Raw genomic sequence first — 21,430 nt, 5'->3', positions numbered from 1 at the left:
GTATTCAGTGTTCCAAATAGAGCTCATGCACCCAACCAGCTGCGTGGAGCTCATGGCAGTCACCACATTCCTGGTGTGCCACGTTCAGAAAGGAGAAAGATAGAGTCCTTCTATGTGCAGGGGCCATGACATCTTTAAATTAAGCCGAGGAAGAAATGGAGACCAAAGGATGCAGAGTTCGCAGTCTCAGGTAGCATGTAAATGACCCCATGCAGAAGAGCCAAGTAGAGAGCACAGTAAATGGAGACCAAAGGATGCAGAGTTCGCAGTCTCAGGAAGCATGTAAATGACCCCATGCAGAAGAGCCAAGTAGAGAGCACAGTAGATTTCTTCCCAAATTTCTCAAAACATGGAAGTTCCTGTTTTGTAAAATAATGCAGGAACTTGAAACTGTGGGAACACATGTCTCGCTACATAACTTTTTGAAAACAGCTTTTGGATGTGTAGAAAATTATAATTATTTATAGTATTTATCATGTGCATATCATTTACGTACTTTTAAAGTAAATTGTAATACAAAACTACATACGATAGGCAAAAACAGCTAAGCAATAGCAGCCCATCACCCAAATATTATCCTTTTGAGTATTTTGACAAGTATGCTTCCTAATCAGTCCTGTATCTATCTACTTAGCCACTAATTTATCTCCTGGTGTCAGAGGGCTTTTTCCCTGCTGGAGGTACGCCTAGCTAAGCTGTGGAGTTAGAGGGGGGGAATAATCAGAGCTACGGAGCCATAGCGGACAATGCCATATCTGACATAATATAACTGTACCTCCTGCTTTGCCAGGTCTCCCCAGCCTAACAGCCAGTTCTGAGTGTCAGTGAAAGAATGTTGCTGCCACATCAGTAAACACAGGATGCCGCAGCCGTCAAGCCATCACACTGCAGCCTCCGCAACAGGGAGCCTGAGGGGACTCAGGATGGAGACAGGATGCCCCGCCTTCTAGCCCTCAGCCACTGCAGCCCACCCCTGACGACGGTACACCCGTAGTAGACCCAGGATGAGAAAGCACAGGACACTGGCCCCAGAGAGCTGAGGTGCGTATCACAGGAATGATTTCAGTGAGCCCAGACTCTTGCACCTTTATACATATAAAAGCACTAAATTCCTTAACTTGAGATGTCTGGTTTTCTTTAACAGTAAACTTTTTTGGGGGGGGGGGGCGGAGTTTACGCGGGCCTCTCACTGTTGTGGCCTCTCCCGTTGCGGAGCACAGGCTCCGGTCGCGCAGGCTCAGCGGCCATGGCTCACGGGCCCAGCCGCTCCGCGGCACGTGGGATCTGACTACCCGGTGTTTGTTGCAAAACCCCCTATAATCCTCGCTCCTCCCTGACCTCTTCAGATCAGTCCCTCAGAGCTGTTTGAGATGCTGTGTCCGGGGTTTAAGTGCTCAGTGTTGTCCGCCAAATAAAACATAACCCTCAACTTTTAGGCTGTGCATTTTTTAAAGTCAACATGAGGATGATGTAGTTTTTTTTTTTTTTTTTTAACTGAAAGATCACGAAGCTCTCCCAGAGCATTGGAGGGAAGGAGGCTAACTTGCAAACTCTCTTGTCCTCCAGAGGAGGACAGCCTCTTCAGTGACCAATTTCAAGCCCTCCGTTTTGGTGTTGTATTGATTTCACTCAGGACATTTTGCAGAAAGAAGAAACTGAGCCCTTGAGTCCAGCACTTCAGGCAACAGCCAAATGCAAAAGTAGACCTTGTCTGTCTGGGCATCACAAACTCTGGAGGAGGAGGGATTACCTCTGTGGGAGAAACGATGTTGACTCCAGGCCCCTTTCAGCTTCCGTGGAGGGAGTATGCTCAGTGAAGGATGCAGGTGACAGACGCTGTACCTCCAGGTACCGTGAGACCAATGTCGCCGGGATAAACAGAATATTTCTTTCTTTTTTTTTTTTTTTGGCTGCGTTGGGTCCTTGTTGCTGCACTTGGGCTTTCTGTAGTTGCGGCGAGCGGGGGCTACTCTTCGTTGCGGTGCACGGGCTTCTCATTGCGGTGGCTTCCCTTGCTGCAGAGCCTGGGCTCTAGGCAGGTGGGATTCAATAGTTATGGCACACGGGCTCAGTAGTTGTGGTTCGCGGGCTCTAGAGTGCAGACTCAGTAGTTGTGGCGCACGGGCTTAGTTGCTCCACGGCATGTGGGATCTTCCCGGAGCAGGGCTCGAACCCGTGTCCCCTGCATTGGCAGGTGGATTCTTAACCACTGTGCCACCAGGGAAGTCCCCAGAATATTTCTTTAGAATTGCACAAGATGTCTGGTTTCCTGTGGGTCTTTGAAACATGTAAACGACTGAGCAGTGGTCTGAGAGGCACCGTAGAGCAACAGGGAAGGATATGGACTCTGGCGGCAGGCTGTCTGGTGCCTCCCAGGTCCACCATTTCTTGGATATATAGCTTTAGGGTTTTGACCAGGGCTCTCTGTGCCCAGGCTCTTCTTACTGTAAACTGGATGTTAGATTAATTGTCCCAAAGGGAGAAGATGGTCCACAGTGCCCCTCCACTGGACATTTTCACTTCCTTATTGCTGTATCCCTTCCCCCAAATGTAGTCCTAGACACAGAGTGTAGACTCAATAGATACCTGTTATATGACGAAACGAAGAGAACGTAGTAAAGGAAAAGAAAGTGTCTATTAGATATACCATCAGCCCTCCATATCTGCAGGTCCTGCATCTGCAGATTTAACCAACTGCAGATCACAAATAGTAAAACTAAAATTCCAGAAGGTTCCAAAAAGTAAAACTTGGATCTGCTCTGGGCTGGCCACTATTTACATAGCACATACACGGTCTTTACAACTATTTATACAGCATTTGCATTGAATTAGGTATTATAAGTAATATAGAGATGATTTAAAGTGTATGGGAGGATGTACAAAGGTTTATTTGCAAATAGGAGGAGAATGGTTATCAAGAAGTCAGGGGAAAATGGATCCGGCAGATCAGCTTTAGGACCAAGTACATGTGGAAGGTGACGATCTAAAACTGATTCCCGTTAAGACCATCTCTGCCTCAGTCACAAGCAGAATGTATCTGTGCTCCTAGGATGGTCCAGACTCCAGTGTCAAGACTGCAGCGAAATATCCCTTTTCCCCTTTGCACGCCTCACACTCTTCTCTGTCTTCAGTCTTTGTCTGCTTTACTGATTTTTCAATAAAGTCAGGCTTCTGTATCCGAGGGTCTGGCATATGTGGATTCAAGCAACTCTGATCAAAAATATTTGGAAAAAAAATTCCAAGAAGCTCCAAAAAGCAAAACTTGGATTTGCTACATGCCAGCAACTAGTTACATAGTATATACATTGTCTTGACAACCATTTGCATAGCATTTACATTGTATTAGCTATCATAAGTTATCCAGAGACGATTTAAAGTCTATGGGAAGATGTGCGTAGGTTACATGCAAATACGCACCATTTCATATAAGGGACTTGAGCATCTGTATAACTACGTGCATAAGGAGGTCATTGGTGCTGCTAATAAACATAATGTCAATATCCTAGAGAGACTAGTAACTAGAAAACAGGTGAAGTGGATGTAAGGTAATAAAATCAAATTTGAAGTAATATATTTTTTTAATTTGTTAAAAGAGGTAGGAAAGTGACTACAGTGGGATATAGCTCAGGAGGATGTTTTATGCAGGAGAAATCAAGCAATTTTACATACAGTAGTCCCTCCAAGAATTGGTCAGGAACCCCATGGATACCAATCCACAGACACTCAAGTCTGTTGTATAAAACAGTGTATATTTTGGATGGAGAGGTTCATCAGAACCTTTTTTTTTTTTTTTTTAGATTCCATATATATGTGTTAGCATATGGTATTTGATTTTCTCTTCTGACTTACTTCACTCTGTATGACAGTTTCCAGGTCCGTCCACCTCATTACAAATAATTCAATTTCGTTTCTTTTTATGGCTGAGTAATATTCCATTGTATATATGTGCCACATCTTCTTTATCCATTCCCCTGTCGATGGACACTTAGGTTGCTTCCATGTCCTGGCTATTGTACATAGTGCTGCAGTGAACACTAGGGTACATGACTCTTTTTGAATTATGGTTTTCTCAGGGTATATGCCCAGTAGTGGGACTGCTGGGTCACATGGTAGTTCTATTTTTAGTTTTTTAAGGAACCTCCATACTGTTCTGTCTCCAAAGAGCTCATCCTCAAAGTTGTGAGTACTCGAGGTGTAAGTACTTTATAGCAAGCTTGTAAAACTAGCGTTTCAGAATCCACAAAGGAATGACCCCCCAGAAGAGAAGCCAAGGGGGAGGGACATCTGTGACTCCTCTCCGTGAAATGAGGGAAACTGAACAAGGGAAGAAAATCGACACTGCTGAGCGCCTACTGTGCGCCAAACACCAGGCAAAGTGCTTAATGTTCAGTGTCTTATCTAATTCACAAGTGAACTGATGAGGTACCACTGCCCATTCCCCAGATCCCCCAATGGTTTGGTAGCTTCCCCAGCACCGCACAGGCAGTGTGAAACAGCACTGAGTCTCAACCCGAGACCTTCTGATTCCTTCATCAAGCCTATGCAATTAAAGATAGAAAATAAAACCATTGGAATAAACTACTAAGTCAGGTGGGGGGAATCCATTCATACCTGAATCATGAGGACGGTCTTCGTTATCTCTGTCATCTGGGTTGAGAAGCGCGCAGCTGTGAAGTATTCAGAGCTCAATTGCTGATGGCATTTTGTTTTTCCTCTCAAATGTTCAGAGTTTAAAATTACTACTGCAGAGTTATAGACAAAAAGGAACATTATTTTCCTTTCTTGATTATGAGAAATGCAGTGCATTATTTTAGTTCCCGTCAATTAAATATAAATGAAGCCATGGTCTTTAAATCTGCAAAATCACATTCTTAATTGGGATACTGGCTTACTTATTGTATTCTCACCCTTGACATACTCTAATTGATACACAACAAAATTAAAATATATCTGTGGGGCATAGGGAAGTGAGCTGTTAGTTAATTGTAAAAATGAAATATCTTTCTCATTGAGTCTCTCTTGTAATAGACTTGATGACAAGGAGAGTACTTTATTAACTTCACGGATGTGTACAGAGTAAAACCAATAATTAAAATGCTCATTCACAGAAACAACTTATTTATATGCAGTTCTGGCTGTCAAGCTGAACTGCATTAAATTGAGAATCATACATAGGAGTATTACAGCAGGGTTCACAGCATCACTCAAAAACTCCCATGGGATTATATAGTCATATTTAGAGGGTTTTAGATAAAACTGAGAGAAGATGATTCTGGCAATGTATTTTATACTTTAATCACGTCTGAAGAGAAGCATTGTCACATAACAATTCCTCCAATAGCAGATATATTTTGGAGGTTGACACAGTAAGTGCAATGTATTTTCTAAAGTAATTATATTTAAACCTGTTTTAATATGGTTATATACTTACATTAGTGTCTTAAACCCAAAACAGAGGCTGAATAATTATTTTCCTATAGAAACTGTACTGCTGTTATATGTTTTTTAGAGACAGAAGAGGAAGATCTTCACAAATTAAAGAAAATGAAGATGTGTGTTTTTACTAATCTAATATTTGATAACTTACCCTACCTTTGGTACTGTGTTCATCTTTGATCGGTATTTTCTAGGCAGCCCAAGTGATCCTGAAGAAACTACAGTTCAACTACTATTCTAACACTACTGAAAGAAGCATTTGTCAATTTCTTCGTGATGAAATGCATGTACTTTGACATACTAGTGCATGTTACATATTTAATTAATAGAATAACAACTATTTTTCCGAATACGACACAGGCAGGTCCCTCTTTGCTTTAGGACAACTACCTGTAGTTTGATTTTCCGTAGGGATTTTAGACTCAAACACGGGGTTGTATTGCTTGACTGCAAATACTCAGTGTTGTCATGTAGTCATTTTTTTATTCCTGCCATTCATGTTCAAGATTTATATAGCCAGAAGGCTGCCAGTACATATTTACTGGTCGGATGATGTAATAAATGGGCTGAGGTGAAACTCCAGCTCCCCAATCAAATCTTTAAATAAAACAATTTTTTGAAATGAACCTTAGTATCTACATACAAACAACAACAACAAAAACCCCACACTGCTGGTAGAGAATACTACTTGTATTTTCACTCATTAAAAACTATTTATTAAATTTAGTAATGTGAAAAAAACTTGCTGATCAATACACCTGTAAGATATAATTCCAGCTGGAAGGAAGTTCCTCCCAGAAGGTCTGAGAACTTGTTTTAAGTAATCATCTTGCAAATATTCCTGGTAAGGTTAGAGAATTATTTCCCTCACCTCTATGCACTTTCTATATTTTAAAACCTTTTTTGTGCTTTAAGAATATCTCAAAAAGAGAGCACACATTTCAAGGATTAGGAGGAATACTTTTTGGAATGAATGTTTTTCAATCTCTGTTGAATTAGCATAGCAAATTCATTTACATTGTAGTATTTTCAGCAGTTGGAAAAATAAGTACCCTTCAATGATATCTAAATAGCACATAAAATTAGCAGTTGAAGATAAACTGGGTGGTATCTAAAAAACTGCAAAACAGGATCTGGGAAACAAATGAGAAAACAAGGCATACAAAAAAATAGGTGAAAAAAATATCCTTTAACCTTTCAAATCTCATCGCTCTCCAATCCTATTGCTCGAGAAGGAGCCACTGTTACAAACACAGAGGTTCTCAAACTTTGAGGGCTAAGGAATCCTTTAAATTAGTCAATTTTATTAAGGTCCCCCTAGAGCTTTTGCTTATGTGGGTTACATCTATTGATATTTATCATTTTTATAATTTAAAATAATAATTTAAAAAATATCTAAGAGTATATTTAAAATAACATTAATAAACTCATTAAAAGTTAACATAAATAAATTTTCATGGAATAGAAGAATATTCCTCAAAAGCACACATAAATTTGATTAGAAGTGAGATTGTTTCACATTTTGCCAATCTCATTAATGTCTAATTTGACAAAATACAGCTGCGTACTCAAATCTACTTGTCCCCTCAAAAATTTTATAAAATCCTTTAGACAAGAGACCATATTTTCAAGTTATATCCCCAGAGCCAGGCATAGACTAGATTATCAGTATCTCTTTAATAAATGAATCAATTAAATCATCTAGTCAAGCATGGGTTTTGTCCTTGAAAAGGTTATTCAATGCACCTTTCAGTTTTTTTGCCTCTTCAACTGCACTCCCCTGATTTGAAATCTGATACTAGCATAACAAAAGCAAAAGCATTCTTGGATTTGTGGATTTTCTAAAATACTCTGTTAGATTTTAACATCACGTGGGAAGAAGTGAGTGAGCTGGGTAGGCACAAAATGATCATCAGTGTATTCGTAATGATTTAGCAGGAAGAAGTCTTGTGCTAACCGTGTTTCCTAATCACATGCCAGGTGTCACTTAGTAAAGTGATCTTCTTACCCCTTAGCCCTGGAGAACTGGTTAATTATAGTAAAAATGCTCATACATTCCTGTATATTGTCAAACATATGTAACACATTCCAAGTGTGTCATTAAGCATCTTATCCATTTCATCCTTAGATTTTTTTTTTGTTCTAAACTGGAAACGAACCAAAAGATCATCTACCCAACCCCACTCACTTTTCACATAAGGAAAAGACTATATTTTTCGTCAGAAAATAAGATCTTAATAGAAGTTAACAGCATTTTACATACGTATTTAACAAGTTGCTAAGAGATTACTGTAGACAGAATTCAATTTGGTGTTTTATTAACATTACTTTTTCATGTAAAAGAATGACTTTCTAAGGGCTATTCTGCTTTGTTTTTTACAACGTTCGGCTGAGGAGTATGCCCGTGGCCGTTTAGAGACTTGTTCATTCCTTTTAGAAATCCTGTTGGTGCTTAGTTAATTTAGTACTATTTTACTTAAAATTAAATGAATGTTTTTTGAGCAATGAGATACCATTTACTGAATTACAGCTGCATTACATCAAGCCAGCAAGTGATCCTCCTGAAACTTCAGCTCCCAGGGCTCACAGACGAAATCCAGACTCTGCATTTCCTAAATTAAGGTGGAAAACTTCATTACTCTACCCAGTGCCGGCAGATGTGTGGAGAGCAGGCAGACTTTTTAGAGGGCAAATAAGTAAAGGAAGGCAAGGCTTCCTTGTTATTTTCATCTTTTCATTTGGGAGTGAGAATGTGAGCAGAGGGGAATTTACAATCCCACTGTCATTTCATCTGTTTCTGAAATGTCCTTTTGCCATATTTACCCAAAGAAAGATGTATGGGTAGTTTATTTTTAACATAACATGAAGATTTTCCTTATGAGCTATTCAACCCTATACAAATATTTTTCACTGAAATGTCCGATTTCATTTTAAAACAAGTATCAGTAGTCTTCTTAAATGAATCTTAATTTTTAAGAATTGATATCTTTAGGTTACTATCGCAGAATAACATAGAACTCAAAATCTAATACATAAGATAGTACTGTATTTTGTAATATGCCAAAAGATTAAGATTTACTGATTATTATACAGAAGTTTCTGAAGATGGTCTTACCTGAATTCATCCTAACATTCATTTGGCCCTTCTTTTCCACGGAAATACAATAATTTTTATTTATTTAATTATAACAAATATATAAAATTGTATTTCATTATTCTGAGCTCTTCAGCAAATTTTTATGAGAAAAAATAGTCACTCAAAACCATATACTATAACCTTACCTCACCTAGGCCATAAAGTTTGTATTTGTGTTTATGTATAGATGTGTATTATATTATTTATATCAGATCATATATTAGAAGATTGATAAATCACTTTATCTCCTTAAACTGTGATTTCTTCATTGGGTACCACAAAAATGTAATCAGTTGTATGTGTTAGAAAAATTTAAAATAAAAGCATATTGTTTCCATTTTATGAATTGAACTTCACAGCAAATTAATAAGGACTATGACAAAATTCCCACTATTATCTTAACCTCTGGATTTAGACTTAATATTCTAAAACTTATTTTAATTAACCAAAACTATAGTCATCAGGCATGATCTAAATTTATTTGGTTGTTTTGAAAAATAAAGTTAAACTTCAAAGTCAAGTTTGCCAACATTGATATTTTTAAAAATAAGATTTTCCAAAAAGTGAGGGTTAAAAGTGTAAAAATATGTTGAGAATTGATGCTGTCATCCTTACACATACTGATTTTTATTAAACCTACTTTTAAAAGCATACATGGACTTGGCTATCAGAGTTTGCCAGGAATATTAACATGATAATCAACTACATAAAAGCCAAAACTCTATTAAAAGCTGATCAGTATTCTAGGAAGTTAGCAAAGATTTTTTTCATTTTCCTACCTCTCAGAAACACTGTAAAAACAGAAATTACTGCTAGCATAGGAAAAAGAAGCGTTAGAAAAGTTTGCATACCTACAGTCCTTAAACCCTTCCTTTACTTTGGCTGGCTGGAGGATTAGGAAATGGCGGGGAAAGCTCTAGGGGCGAAAGAGGCAGGTGACCCGATTTACCCTTCTTGTAAACATACTAGTGGCAGGCTTCTTTGGGAACAGACTACAGCTGACCCTTGAACACCACATTGGGGGTTAGGGACATGGACCATGCCTGCACTTGCTGTACACGAGGCGGTGCACAGGCCCCCCACGGGGCACCCGAACTCCCCCCTACAAGGGACGGCACCACACCACCACCACACACCAAGCCACCCCCTCCCCAGCTGTACCCTAGGGGGTGCTTGGGAGCACTCCCTTTGATTCAATCTGCCTTCTTACATATGGTGACCCTAATTCAATCAATCATCCTTCTTAATGGGTGTCAGGAGACTTCAGACGGCCTATTCATTTAATGGGGGTCAGGAAACCTAAGGGGGTTGATTGAATCGGGCTCAGGAGACCTAGGGTGTTTGGTCGGTTTAATGAACGTCAATAGATTTAAGGATGATTGATTTAACGGGGGTCACGATATTTAAGGGTGCTGATTTAACTTAGAGTTAGTTGGTCCTGTGTATCTGTGGTTCCTGCATATCAGCAGCTCCTCATCCACAGATTCAATCGGCCTTGCATCTTGCGGTACTGTAACGTTTACTATGGAAAAAAATCTGTATGTAAATGGACCCACCCAGTTCAAACTCCTGTCGTTCAAGGGTCCACAGTAAATGGTTTCTGTTGGCAGGAGAGTCATTATCTCTGAAACGCTTATAGCAGAATCTGCCTGTCTTATGGTAAATATATATATACATATTTATATGCATAATTTAAATAATAGAAATCTATGAATTATGGCTGTCCCTGGAACATGCCATGTGACCTATGTTATTGTCTCCAAAAATACTGGGGTGCTTTATGACTGATACAGCATCTTCTGTGTATTTGCTTAGAAGATGCATGATATGAAAGAAAAACTTGGGAGCTAAGCTGCTTCATATGTGCATCTCCATTACTAGTACCCTAGAAATTCTTAAGAGAGCTTGATGTTGGAAAAGCTCTTATAATTTGTGTGACTCTGATTTGATGTTCTGATCCTTGGAGTTATATCAGGCTGATACTGGAAGCAAGACTGCCTTTCAGACTTTGAAGGCATAATGGCTGAGACACCAAGGTGTTTCCTCTGAATTCTCCACTGTAACAATGGTGATGAAGACGACTTAGGAAGAACAACGGCTGAAGGTGAGCTCGTATTACATTACAGACCTGGGTTCCTCTTCTGTGTGATTCCAGTGTTGAAGGTCAGGCAGGCAAAAGTTGTATTCTTATGGAATGGAAGTCCCAGTATACATTTACTGGGTGACAAAAGTATATCTAAATGTCATGGTATGTTGGCATAATCTTTGAGTTAGAACTGAAAACCCTTGAGGACAAGTCAGTATAGGACATTAACGATATCATGGTAACTGCTTCTCAGAAGACGTGTTTTGGGGGGAGGGGGTAAGGACCACTGGTGTGACACCTTAGTGACGAATGGTGTCTCGTGCATAAACCCTGATGAAATTCATGGATCAAGTGATTCTGTAATATTCCCAGAAGTTAAAAGGGCCAGAGCAACCAAACATAACAATCTAATCATGAGAAGTTGATCATTATTTCTCAAGGGCCTGCTAATAAAGAACTTCAGAGACTAGCAAGTCTGTTTGTTTTTGGTAAAATTATCATTCTCATCTAGGGATTTTATTGTGCCCGCTTCCCAAAATCAAGATGGAGAGGCCTGAATTTGCATGTGGTCTGAGCAGAAACAACTGAACGTTTTACGGGGGTAAATGGCACAGGCACTCCTAGGAGGTACTTATGACCTATCTGCTCAGGTAATAGCAGACCACGTGTGCAGACAGGAGCCTTTGTCCCAAACTGACACATGCCACCCAGTGGTGACTTGTTGGGTCTGAGATTCTTTAGGGGTAGGTCTAACTTCTTCCTCTGTAGGTAAATTGAACAAGCTCTGAATGCATCTCCACTCCTCAGTGGGAAGGAAGATCTTGATTCCTCTCCCGTCTAAACTTATAATATCTGCCTTGAAGCGGGGCTCGGGAGAAGTGCGAGCTAGTCTGCTGTTATTATCATCTTTGTGGGTAAGTAGTATTTCTGCTGATCTGGAAAGCTCAACCACAGAGAAGGGAGGTTAAAAGAGGTAGTAAATGGAAAAAGCAGGAGATCATAGCATAGGGAAGAGGCTCTTAGAATTCTATTACAATTGAGGATGGGCAAACCACCCCACTTCCCCCAAGTGTGTGAAGTACCAGAACAACACTCCTACCTGTCTCAGATCTGGTGCTAACGACCAATGTTGGGAAAAACTTCTGGGAGATGTCCTCTCTGGAGAAGAAAAAATAGACTATTGCTGAATTACAACTTCCACCTAAAGGGTTCATCTCAATAATCTTGAGTAAAGGAGTGAGAAGGTGCCCTCGGGTGATGCAACTTACAGGAGTCAAATACAGCTGGTTCCCAGTGCATCAGCCACATGAATCTGTCTGGTTGACCGTCAGATTAGATGGAGGAAATAGTACCAACACACTGGACAGAGCAGAAGGCTGAACAACAGAGATTCTGCACTCCGGTGACCATAAATAAAGGTTGAACATGGAACTGCTAAGACAGCAGCCTTAATGTGATGAAAAGCAGAATGTAGCTGCCTGGCCACTGTGTCACCACTGGTCTGTGAAGGAAACAGAATTTACTTAAAGACAGTGGAAATGGACTGTAGACAGTCACCAAAAAGATGGATGTGGGTGTGATTTGGTGGCTAAAATTATGGTTAGGTCACCTCCATTCCACTGGAATGGGAAGACTAATGGCCTTCCCAGCTAGAGCTGTTACGGGGTTAGAATAGCCCCAGATGACAGTCTCATGGGACACACAATGTTTGTTTGGTGCAGGGCACTTTTTCAAACGGTACGAGATTCGTTAGTGTGTAAAGCAGTGGCATATGGGATGGCTTGATTAGCACTGGACCCACTGTGACCCAGGGGTGTTAGGAACCGCTCTTAGGGTATGATCAGTTATTTTATGTCTTTCATCATGATGTAATGGACTTGGAAATTCTCATAATGACACAGAGGAAGTTCTCTTCCAGGAAGCAGGCCACATTGAGAAAGTTGGTCTGGAGGGACAATGAATATCTAATTGGATGAATTAACAGGATGATGACTCTATGGGAACCTCCCCTCTGCCAACAATGCTGAGAGCAGGATGGAGTGTATCTGAAGTGACTGGAGTCCTGGAGAGTCAGGCTAAGGAAGACCAACAATGGGAAATCTAAGGTAAACCCAACTTAGGGCAGGTTGTCACTGGACAGTGTGGTTTGCATTGTCTTCCGGATGAAAGTAAAATTTATCTCACCAATGGTACAATTGGCTGGGAATGGACAAATAAAGGAAAAACACCTCTTAGAAATATTAGGGGATGCAGATGGTGTTATAACATAATGACGACTGAAAGTTGTCAATTGTAAAAACTTGTTTTACAATGTAGTTATATTTGCAAAGCAGATGGAACCCAGAATTGACAAAATAATATTAATTCTAGTCACCATCGTCATCACTGAGACTGTGTGGTATGTTGGAAAGAAAAAGACTCCTTAAATACACGCTGTATGGTGTGGCAGATAAGATGTTAATATCTCCAGTACGGTTATGTGGTGTAACAAAGGATTTGTACATCCATAAACAGAATTAAATAAAAACCAGACTTGTGTAGACCAGTGGCCAGTAAACTAATGCCCTTAGGCCAGATTTGGCCTGTAATGTATTTTTATATGGCCCATGAGTTAAGTATGGTTTTAAGATTTTTAAAGGGTTACAAACAAGTAAACAAATAAAACAAAGAAGAATATGTGATAAAGACTGTGGCCTGCAAAGCCTTAAGCATTTACGATCTGGCTGTGTTAGGCTGACTAATACCCCACCCCCCCATTCCCCAAAATGTCCATATCCTAATCCCCAGAACCTGAGAATGTTTCCTTATATGGCAAAAGGGACATTGCAGATGTGATTAAGGATGTTAAAATGGAGAGAGTATCTGGGGGTATCCAGGTGGGTCCCAAGTAATCACAAGGGTTCTGATGAGAGGGAAGCAGGAGATGAGAGACTACAGGATATCTGAAGATGAAAGCAGGAGACCATAGTGTCCATGTGGCCTCTAGCAGCTGAAAAAGGCAAGTGGATGAACTCTCCCCTCAGGGTCTCCAGAGGACCAGCCCTGATGACTCCCTGAGGTCAGCTCTGTTAGACTCAATTTAGACTTTTGTCTACCAGGACTGTAGCAGAAAAAAAAAATGTGTGTTGTTTTAAACCACTAAGTTAGCAGTAATTTGTTACTGCAGCAGCGAGAAAGCAAACACAGAAGCCCTTTTCAGAAGTAGCTTGCTAGCCCCTGTGGCAGATGAATGTGCCCAGGATAAGAAAATATTCTGGGGGAGTCTGATGTAAACCCTCAAGTAACAGAATGCCTATGGAAACAGATGTCCCAGAAAAACATTTAAATTTGGCTCCAGGAAAAATACACACTCAATTAAATGCCTCCATTATCACATGTATAAATTTCTAAATCATTACAGATAATAGGAAAAAAAAAAGGATTTCTGCTGATAAAAGAACATCAAAAGACCTGTGAGGGGATATGGGCAAGATTAACAAACTTCTTAGAGGGAAATCCTACTCATGACAGAATTGCTCAAATTATGGTGATCACTGGGGTGTTAGCAGGCATATTTTTTAATAAAGTACTAGAGGAAATGTTGAAAACTAATAATGAGAAATATTTTGCAAGGAGATATTGAGCAAAGTGGAAAAAGGACTGTCAAGTGAGTTCTTAAGCAGCGTGCCTACAAACGATTTTCCCCTTTTACTGTGGAATTGTCCCGGCAAACCAACCAACCTGGATTATTTCAAGTGGAGCCTGTGTTCTTCCAAATACTGGTGCCCAAAAATGGATGAACAGAGGAAAGAGAAATGTGTGGCAGGTGTTTCACTGGTCTCTGGCTGAAAATACATCAGGTACGTCTACAAAATGTTGAAAATAAGAACTACATACACACACATACACATACCTTCAATGGGCAGTCTCTAAACCCCATGCCTCTAGTTCCATAAAAGGTTCAGAAAAACTGTTTTCATAGCTTACCGCATGCATACCCGTAATTATTATAGAGGACTCTCAGAGACCATTCAGTACAAAGCAGGAAGAAGACCTATTATGTCAAAACCAGTTTTATTTCCATCAGTAGCACCGGCCCTAATGGTAATACAAGGGTTAACAAATCAAGTTAACCTTTCTAAATTGATCTCTTATATTACCTTCCATTGATTTTTCTAACGCAAATGTATTGCTGGCAAAATAGTGGAGATTTGTTTGACCTCTTTATTGTTGTAGGATATGGCAATAAATTTTTTAACTGAGATTCCAATTAGCTTTCTGCTCTTACAATATTTTACCTAAATCTTCCTTTTAAGTTCCCCTAAGGTTACCAGAAAAAATCGTCTAAGCATGACTGTATGAAAAAGGTAGAAGTAAAGAAAGATTTCTTATGTCATGTACAAAATTGAGGTTACTCTAGGTTAACTGAATCTGATTCCTTGAAGAGATAAAGATGCTCTAAATCACGAAGAATTAATCAGAAAATTCTAATTGAAAAACAGGACCTCAGTACTCTATTATAAAAGAGGAGAAAGTGCCAAATTAGCACAACAGAGCAGGGAAAGATGAAAGACATTTTATAGATCATCGCCTTCCTGAGCCTTGTAAAAGTGCTGTTACAGAGAAAAAACAAAGAAGAGAGCCCCAAAGAGCAAGGTGACAGGATTAGGGCCTCCCAAGGAGAGAGAGCCTCTAACAAAAGGAATTTGAGTTTCATAATTGGAGGTGGTCTGCATGTGAAATTTTCAGATGTCCCTGCAGATACTAAGACAGGGGGTGATGTCTCAGTAATTCCTGAAGGGCAACTGAGAGGGAGGTTACAGGACGATATTACGGACACAAGAGTGGAGAGAGAAAAGCTTTCCAGGACAGGTCTGGAACAATCCCGTCTATGCCAACCACTCAGGTTAGACATTTAAATGTACATTAAAAAGCTGTCTTCTTTCACTGCTGATCTATCTGGCTTTTACTGACCTTGAATAAGAGAAGGATGAGAGAGTGGCGGGAAAATAAGAAGAAAAAGGTAGGGCAATCTGGAAATGCCCCTGGCAGCCACAAATACAACCACAGGACAGTTACAGGAGACAGAACACTGATACGGGGAGACTCGGTTTTTTAAATATCTGAATCCCTCAGTTCAGAGGGTTTGGAACAGAGAAGGGAAATAAGAAGGGTGGGGTGTGCAAGTCCAAGGGTACCCCACTTTCACACCTCAACATCTACCTGCGGTTATTTATACTTACAAAATGAAGGAAAGGAATTGGATTCGAGGATAAATTCAAGTTTTCATTAATTCGGTATCTCTAAATCTACAAATTCTAGGCAAGTTTACTTGAAGTGAAAGGCATTAAGAGTACATTATTTAAACATTTACTTTAGAAAAGGAAAAAAATCTGACATAATTTAGTGTTTAGATTGCCAGCATATCTTTGATTATTCCTTTATAGATGTTCTTCTTACACCAGGCGTATTGAGGTTGTAGACATATAAAAAATTGTGTGCTTTGGACCAGACTACATATTAATCTTAGCTATGATTCAAACATCAAAACTTATTGTACAAAAGGTTAATAATTTCACAGCAGTTAGGCATTCACTATTGTCACTGAGGCATTAAGGTAATGCTGAATTACTATATTTCATCACTACACTGAACTGCTTTTTGGTATATTCCTAATTCATGCCAGTTTTTATTTCTTTTAAATCTACTTAGCTATACGCTCGAGAAAGTTCTGAAATCCTCAGATTCTTCCATTTCTAAATATGAATTAGCACAGGTTAATTTAGCATGTTTCAAGGCTGCCATATAATTCATGGTAATAGTTTTATCTCTCAGAAACTGTCAAGCTAATCTTAACAGTAGAAGATATTTACTTTATCAGGAAAAAGGATTTGAAAGCAATATGACTAGTTCATATTTCCTGGAGAAGATAGAAGTTTTAATTTACATATATTTTTATGAGACAATATTTGAAGAGGGATTTAAATGGAAAATGCCATGACCTAGCAGAAGACCCAGCTCCCCTTTCTTTTCTTCAGTCATTCCCATAATACTTATTTCACTTTGGGCAGATAGAATACAGTCCAGTACTGGGAGCCGTCTTACACACGTGTTAGCCGTGGCTTTACAACTAAATCATAAATTCCTTACATTAGGATTTGTAGCAAGATCTCTTTATAAATTCCAGCATGTCACACAAAGTGTGTTTACTTTAAATTTACTTTAATTTAAATTTAAAGTAAATTTACTTTAAATTTAAGCTCTTTATTTTATTTTTAGACTATACTGTATAATAGTTACCTGAAGACGTGAAGGTATCTTCATGTGCTTTCATGGGAGCCTTTAGTTGAGTAAGAAAACTCATCAAGTAGTATGATCAGTATAAACCTCCTTCTGAGTGTTCATTCTTCCAGGAATTTCTGCAGACTGAGAAGATGCATCTCTCTACTCAGGACCTTGCCATCTAGAAGTAAGCCTAAAAGAAAACACAAAATGCAGACACGTGAACACACATGTAAACCACTGGATTAGCATGTAGATTTAAGTGTGATGCAATTTAGGAAACAAAAATTGGAATACACAGGAGATGACACATGGACTTTTCAAAGAGGGACAGGGAGATTATTTAAAACAAAGTTGTCCACTTAGGAAAAATAATACTGGTCATGTTCGGATTGTAGTAAAGGACACAGAGTTTCTTAGCTTGAAACGCAATGCTGAAGTATGTTGAACTCTTAGGGCAACTAAGGTAAAAGGACGGTGACTAAGAAGGAATAGTGAAGTCATGAATTAAGGGTTTCAGAGGTGATTAGAAGTCATTGTAGATTCCAAAAAAGGAGAATGACTAGGTGATATAAGCACACTTATGCCTGATAATTATTATTACTGTGTACTATATAATTCAGGCAAAAATAACAAAAATGCCCTTTATGGATGCCATCTATAATTAAAAGTTTTAAGCATGCAAAGGATATATTGTATCTGAGACTGAAAAGAATAAATGTGAAGTTGCCTAACTGGTGATGCCAACATTCAAACGGATAATATACTACATATATAACACATGTATGTGTGTACATTTATAAGATATATGCATATATCTTGTATGAAGTATATAATAAAATAAAACAAAAACTATTTCAAAAGATAAGAATTTTAACTGAAAATTAAAGCATAATCATAATGTGAAGAAAACATATAAATCTGAGAAAGTACTCAGAATATTCTCATATGGTTATTATAAATGATGACTATGAATGTTGATATCTCAACATACTTTTTGGGGGGATGTGGGAAAACCAAAGAAGTGGAATAAGTACTATAGAACAGATGCTGTGGGATTCCCAGGGGCACTGAATAGTTTTACTCTGATTTGTTCTTAGTTGCAAATATTCATCTTAAAGCTTAAAGGTCTCTAATTAGAATACAACAGGAAAACAGGTTATTTTCTCTATAACCCAAGAGAAAATCTTTTTAGCAGATAGCTGTTGAGAAATATCACTGTAACAAACATGGTAAGGCTGTAAAAGAGAAATAGTGGGGCAAAAAGTAGTCAATATCTGTATTTTTAAGTTTGAAGGTTTGCAATCTTTCTGCAGGAATCCTTAAACATATCTAATATTATTGTTTTATAATATTATAAAGTAAAATTTTCTTTTTGGGGACTAGGTACTCTTTATATAATGTAAATAATACTCCCTTTTAAATAATTTTTATTACCTGGTAGATATATAACTAGGCTTGGTATTAAAACTGTAATCCCAAGAGATGCATTGCTTTCATCTGTAATTCGTTCATGAGTTTTCAAACTCATTATGTGACTACATAATATACTAAATGAGGAAAGTATCAATTATAAAAAGAAAATGCCCTCTAAGAATTCTGTCTAAAATTACAAGGTATGCTAGAGTCTGTCAAACGCACGAATTTTAACATTTAAATTGGACATTAATTTAAATTAAATATCTTTATCTTAAAAATATTTGAGTTGTTTAAAAGACAGTATAGGAAATTATTGGCTAGGGAAGTTTTACTTAAATCCCACACTGTTACTTTTTTTCAAAGCATATTCTGCCCTCTTATACTAATTTTCTGAGTGACTCACCATGACAATATAATAAATAAATAAATATATGTTGGTATTAGATGTTTTTAAAATATTGCCTTAGCAATTTAAATAATTTCCTTAGCATATTAATTTTATATGCCTGAAATCTCGGTAGCCATGTTTTAGGTCAAAAGCTTCATAATATTAATTAGATATTGAAGGGAATCAGAACTTGCTGCCCCCAAATATTCCACTTTGGCATAAGGATTGTTTCAAGCTGAAAGAAATTAGCTTTCTGCCCTCACCCTTTCAGTCTAAAAGCAGGACATAAATTCCCCTTTGCAGAGGTGTCACTTTTCCCAGAACCAGGAAGAGGAGGGTGACTCAACTGACGACAACTCTCATCACTGAAAAAGGAATCAACTTGAGTCTGCATAACACACCTTACTAAATAACCCTTACCTTGCACTAGTTTCCCCCATATATTTTATCTATCCCAATTTACTGCCCTAGGAACACAACCTTCCCTTCCTTTGTTGAGTTACTTCACAGTTTATTGCCCTTTGTTAAAATGATATATAAGCCTCTAGATCTAACCACTTTTTTGTGGTTTCCACTTCTTTTCTGCGAGGCTCCCTGTATGCATGCAAAATGAACCTTTCTCCTATTAATCTGTCTTTTATCAGTTTGATTTGCAGGCTCCAGTTACTGAACCTAAGAGGATATACAGGAAAGGTTTCATTGTTGTTGGTGTTGTTTTACTTCCTCTACATTATTAAAGCGTGGTGAAAAAACTATTATTTGAGTGGGAAATAAGGTTGGGAAGCCCAAGACAAACCTGATTCACGCTTCTCTATTTTCATATCCTGACATGTATATTTAATCTCTTATTTGAAAAGAACAAATCCTCATTTTCGATTTCATCAACACATAATGAGAATGAACCCTCCCTGGGACTATAACGGGTCAGAAGAGAGGCATCTGGGATCTAGGGAATAAGCAGACCACACAGGGCAGGCCAAACAATCGAGGTTCAAGCAGAAGGTAATAAAAAGGGTCCCCAAAATGCAATTATGACATAATGCAGAGAGAGAACTTTTTATTCACAGTGTACTGACTAAACCAGTTATAATTTTTGTGACCTCACTTCCTTTGCTTGTTCACTGGGCACTTGCAATTGCCAGACATCTCTGTGGATGTTACAGGTACATTTGCAAACACTTAATTTCTGTATATCTTGATCATGTAAGTAAACTTTCAGAAGCTTCAGTTACCTCATCTGTAAATATGTTAATAATAGTAAGTAGCTCTTAACATTGCTGTAAGAATCAAGAGATCATGAATGCAATAAAGAAGATGTGGTACATATATACAATGGAATATTACTCAGCCATAAAAAGGAATGAAGTTGTGTCATTTGCAGAGACATGGATGGACCTAGAGACTGTGATACAGAGTGAAGGAAGTCAGAAAGAGAAAAACAAATATCGTATATTAACGCATATATGTGGAATCTAGAAAAATGGTACAGATGATCTTATTTGCAAAGCAGAAATACACACACAGACATAGAGAACAAACGTATGGATACCAAGGGGGAAAGGGGGCGCTGGGATGAACTGGGAGATTGGGATTGACATATATACACTACTATGTATAAAACAGATAACTAATAAGAACCTGTTGTATATTACAGGGAATGCTACTCGGTGCTCTGTGGTAACCTAAAAGAGAAGGAAATCCAAAAAAGAGTGGATATATGTATACGTATGGCTGATTCACTTTACTGTACAGCAGAAACTGACACAGCAGTGTAAAGCAGCTATACTCCAATTTAAAAAAAAAGAGATCATGAATGCAAATGTAATATGTATATGAGGCCCACAATGAACAGTAAATATTATTGTTATTACCATCAATAAATTGTTTGGGCAAGTGTTATAGTGCTCCTATTACTGGATTGTGCAGTTTGAAAGGAACTGGCACACCCTGAATGGTATTGAGATAGTGACCTTGTCGCTGGAACTTAGGTCTGGAGATTTAAACACAAGGAATAGGGAGGTAGTTAACTTATTAATCACTCAGACCAGACTCCTGAACCTCTAATTTATCCTTCAGTAAAATGGTTGCAAACATAAGTTTCGAACCAACCTGGTTGAGTTTAAATCCCAGCTCTAATTCTCAGTAGCATTTTAAACTTTTGGAAAATTTCTAATGTTGTGAGCCCCAAATCTCTTATCTGCAAGAGGGAAATGATGACACTACACTTGAGTTAAGGCACACAAAGCACTTTTTAAGAGTTCCTTGCACTAGTGCTCAACAAGTGTTTGTGACTATCTTTAGATTTATCAGTGGTTCGCCACCTTTGAAAATTATGTGCCACCATTTGCATCTGCAGGGATACTGAAATCCACAGGATCTATGAAAAAGCAATAGAGACACAGCATGAGTAGACTTCTAACTTGCAAAGAGATTAGGGTACTGATAACAGCTCTTGCAGTTTCAATTCAGATGATCTCAGGTTCCCTCCTTAACCACAAACTACCAAACTAGGTTTTGTTAAACAATCCTTGACTAGAACCAAGATTGGTCCCAAACTATGCAATGGTACTAAGATTAACGAGAATTCAAGTGACAGCAGTTATAGCAATTATTACAAATTTTGTGAAGGAATGCATTGATATCGATTAAAAAAATGGAAAATTTCCATTTTCCAAGTGGCTAAAAAAATTGCCTGATTTTGTCT

The 21,430-nt window shown here is 38.4% G+C and overlaps 1 long non-coding RNA gene across 4 annotated transcripts in view; it reads right to left on the bottom strand.

Moving 5' to 3' along the window:
- Positions 1–21,430, bottom strand: part of LOC132597519 (uncharacterized) — a 180,241-nt gene that overhangs the window by 66,507 nt on the left and 92,304 nt on the right. For all 4 annotated transcript variants that reach the window (XR_009564438.1, XR_009564441.1, XR_009564439.1 and 1 more), the window contains exons 4-5: positions 16,938–17,112; positions 4,612–4,742 (exon numbers count right to left, since the gene is read on the bottom strand). This is a non-coding gene — a long non-coding RNA (uncharacterized lncRNA). The remainder of the gene's footprint in view (positions 1–4,611; positions 4,743–16,937; positions 17,113–21,430) is intronic.

Source organism: Globicephala melas, chromosome 6 (assembly GCF_963455315.2).
Source record: "Globicephala melas chromosome 6, mGloMel1.2, whole genome shotgun sequence".
Classification (NCBI taxonomy): domain Eukaryota; kingdom Metazoa; phylum Chordata; class Mammalia; order Artiodactyla; family Delphinidae; genus Globicephala; species Globicephala melas.
Note: the sequence above shows the minus strand (reverse complement) of the source record. Positions and strands in the feature narration are given on the sequence as shown.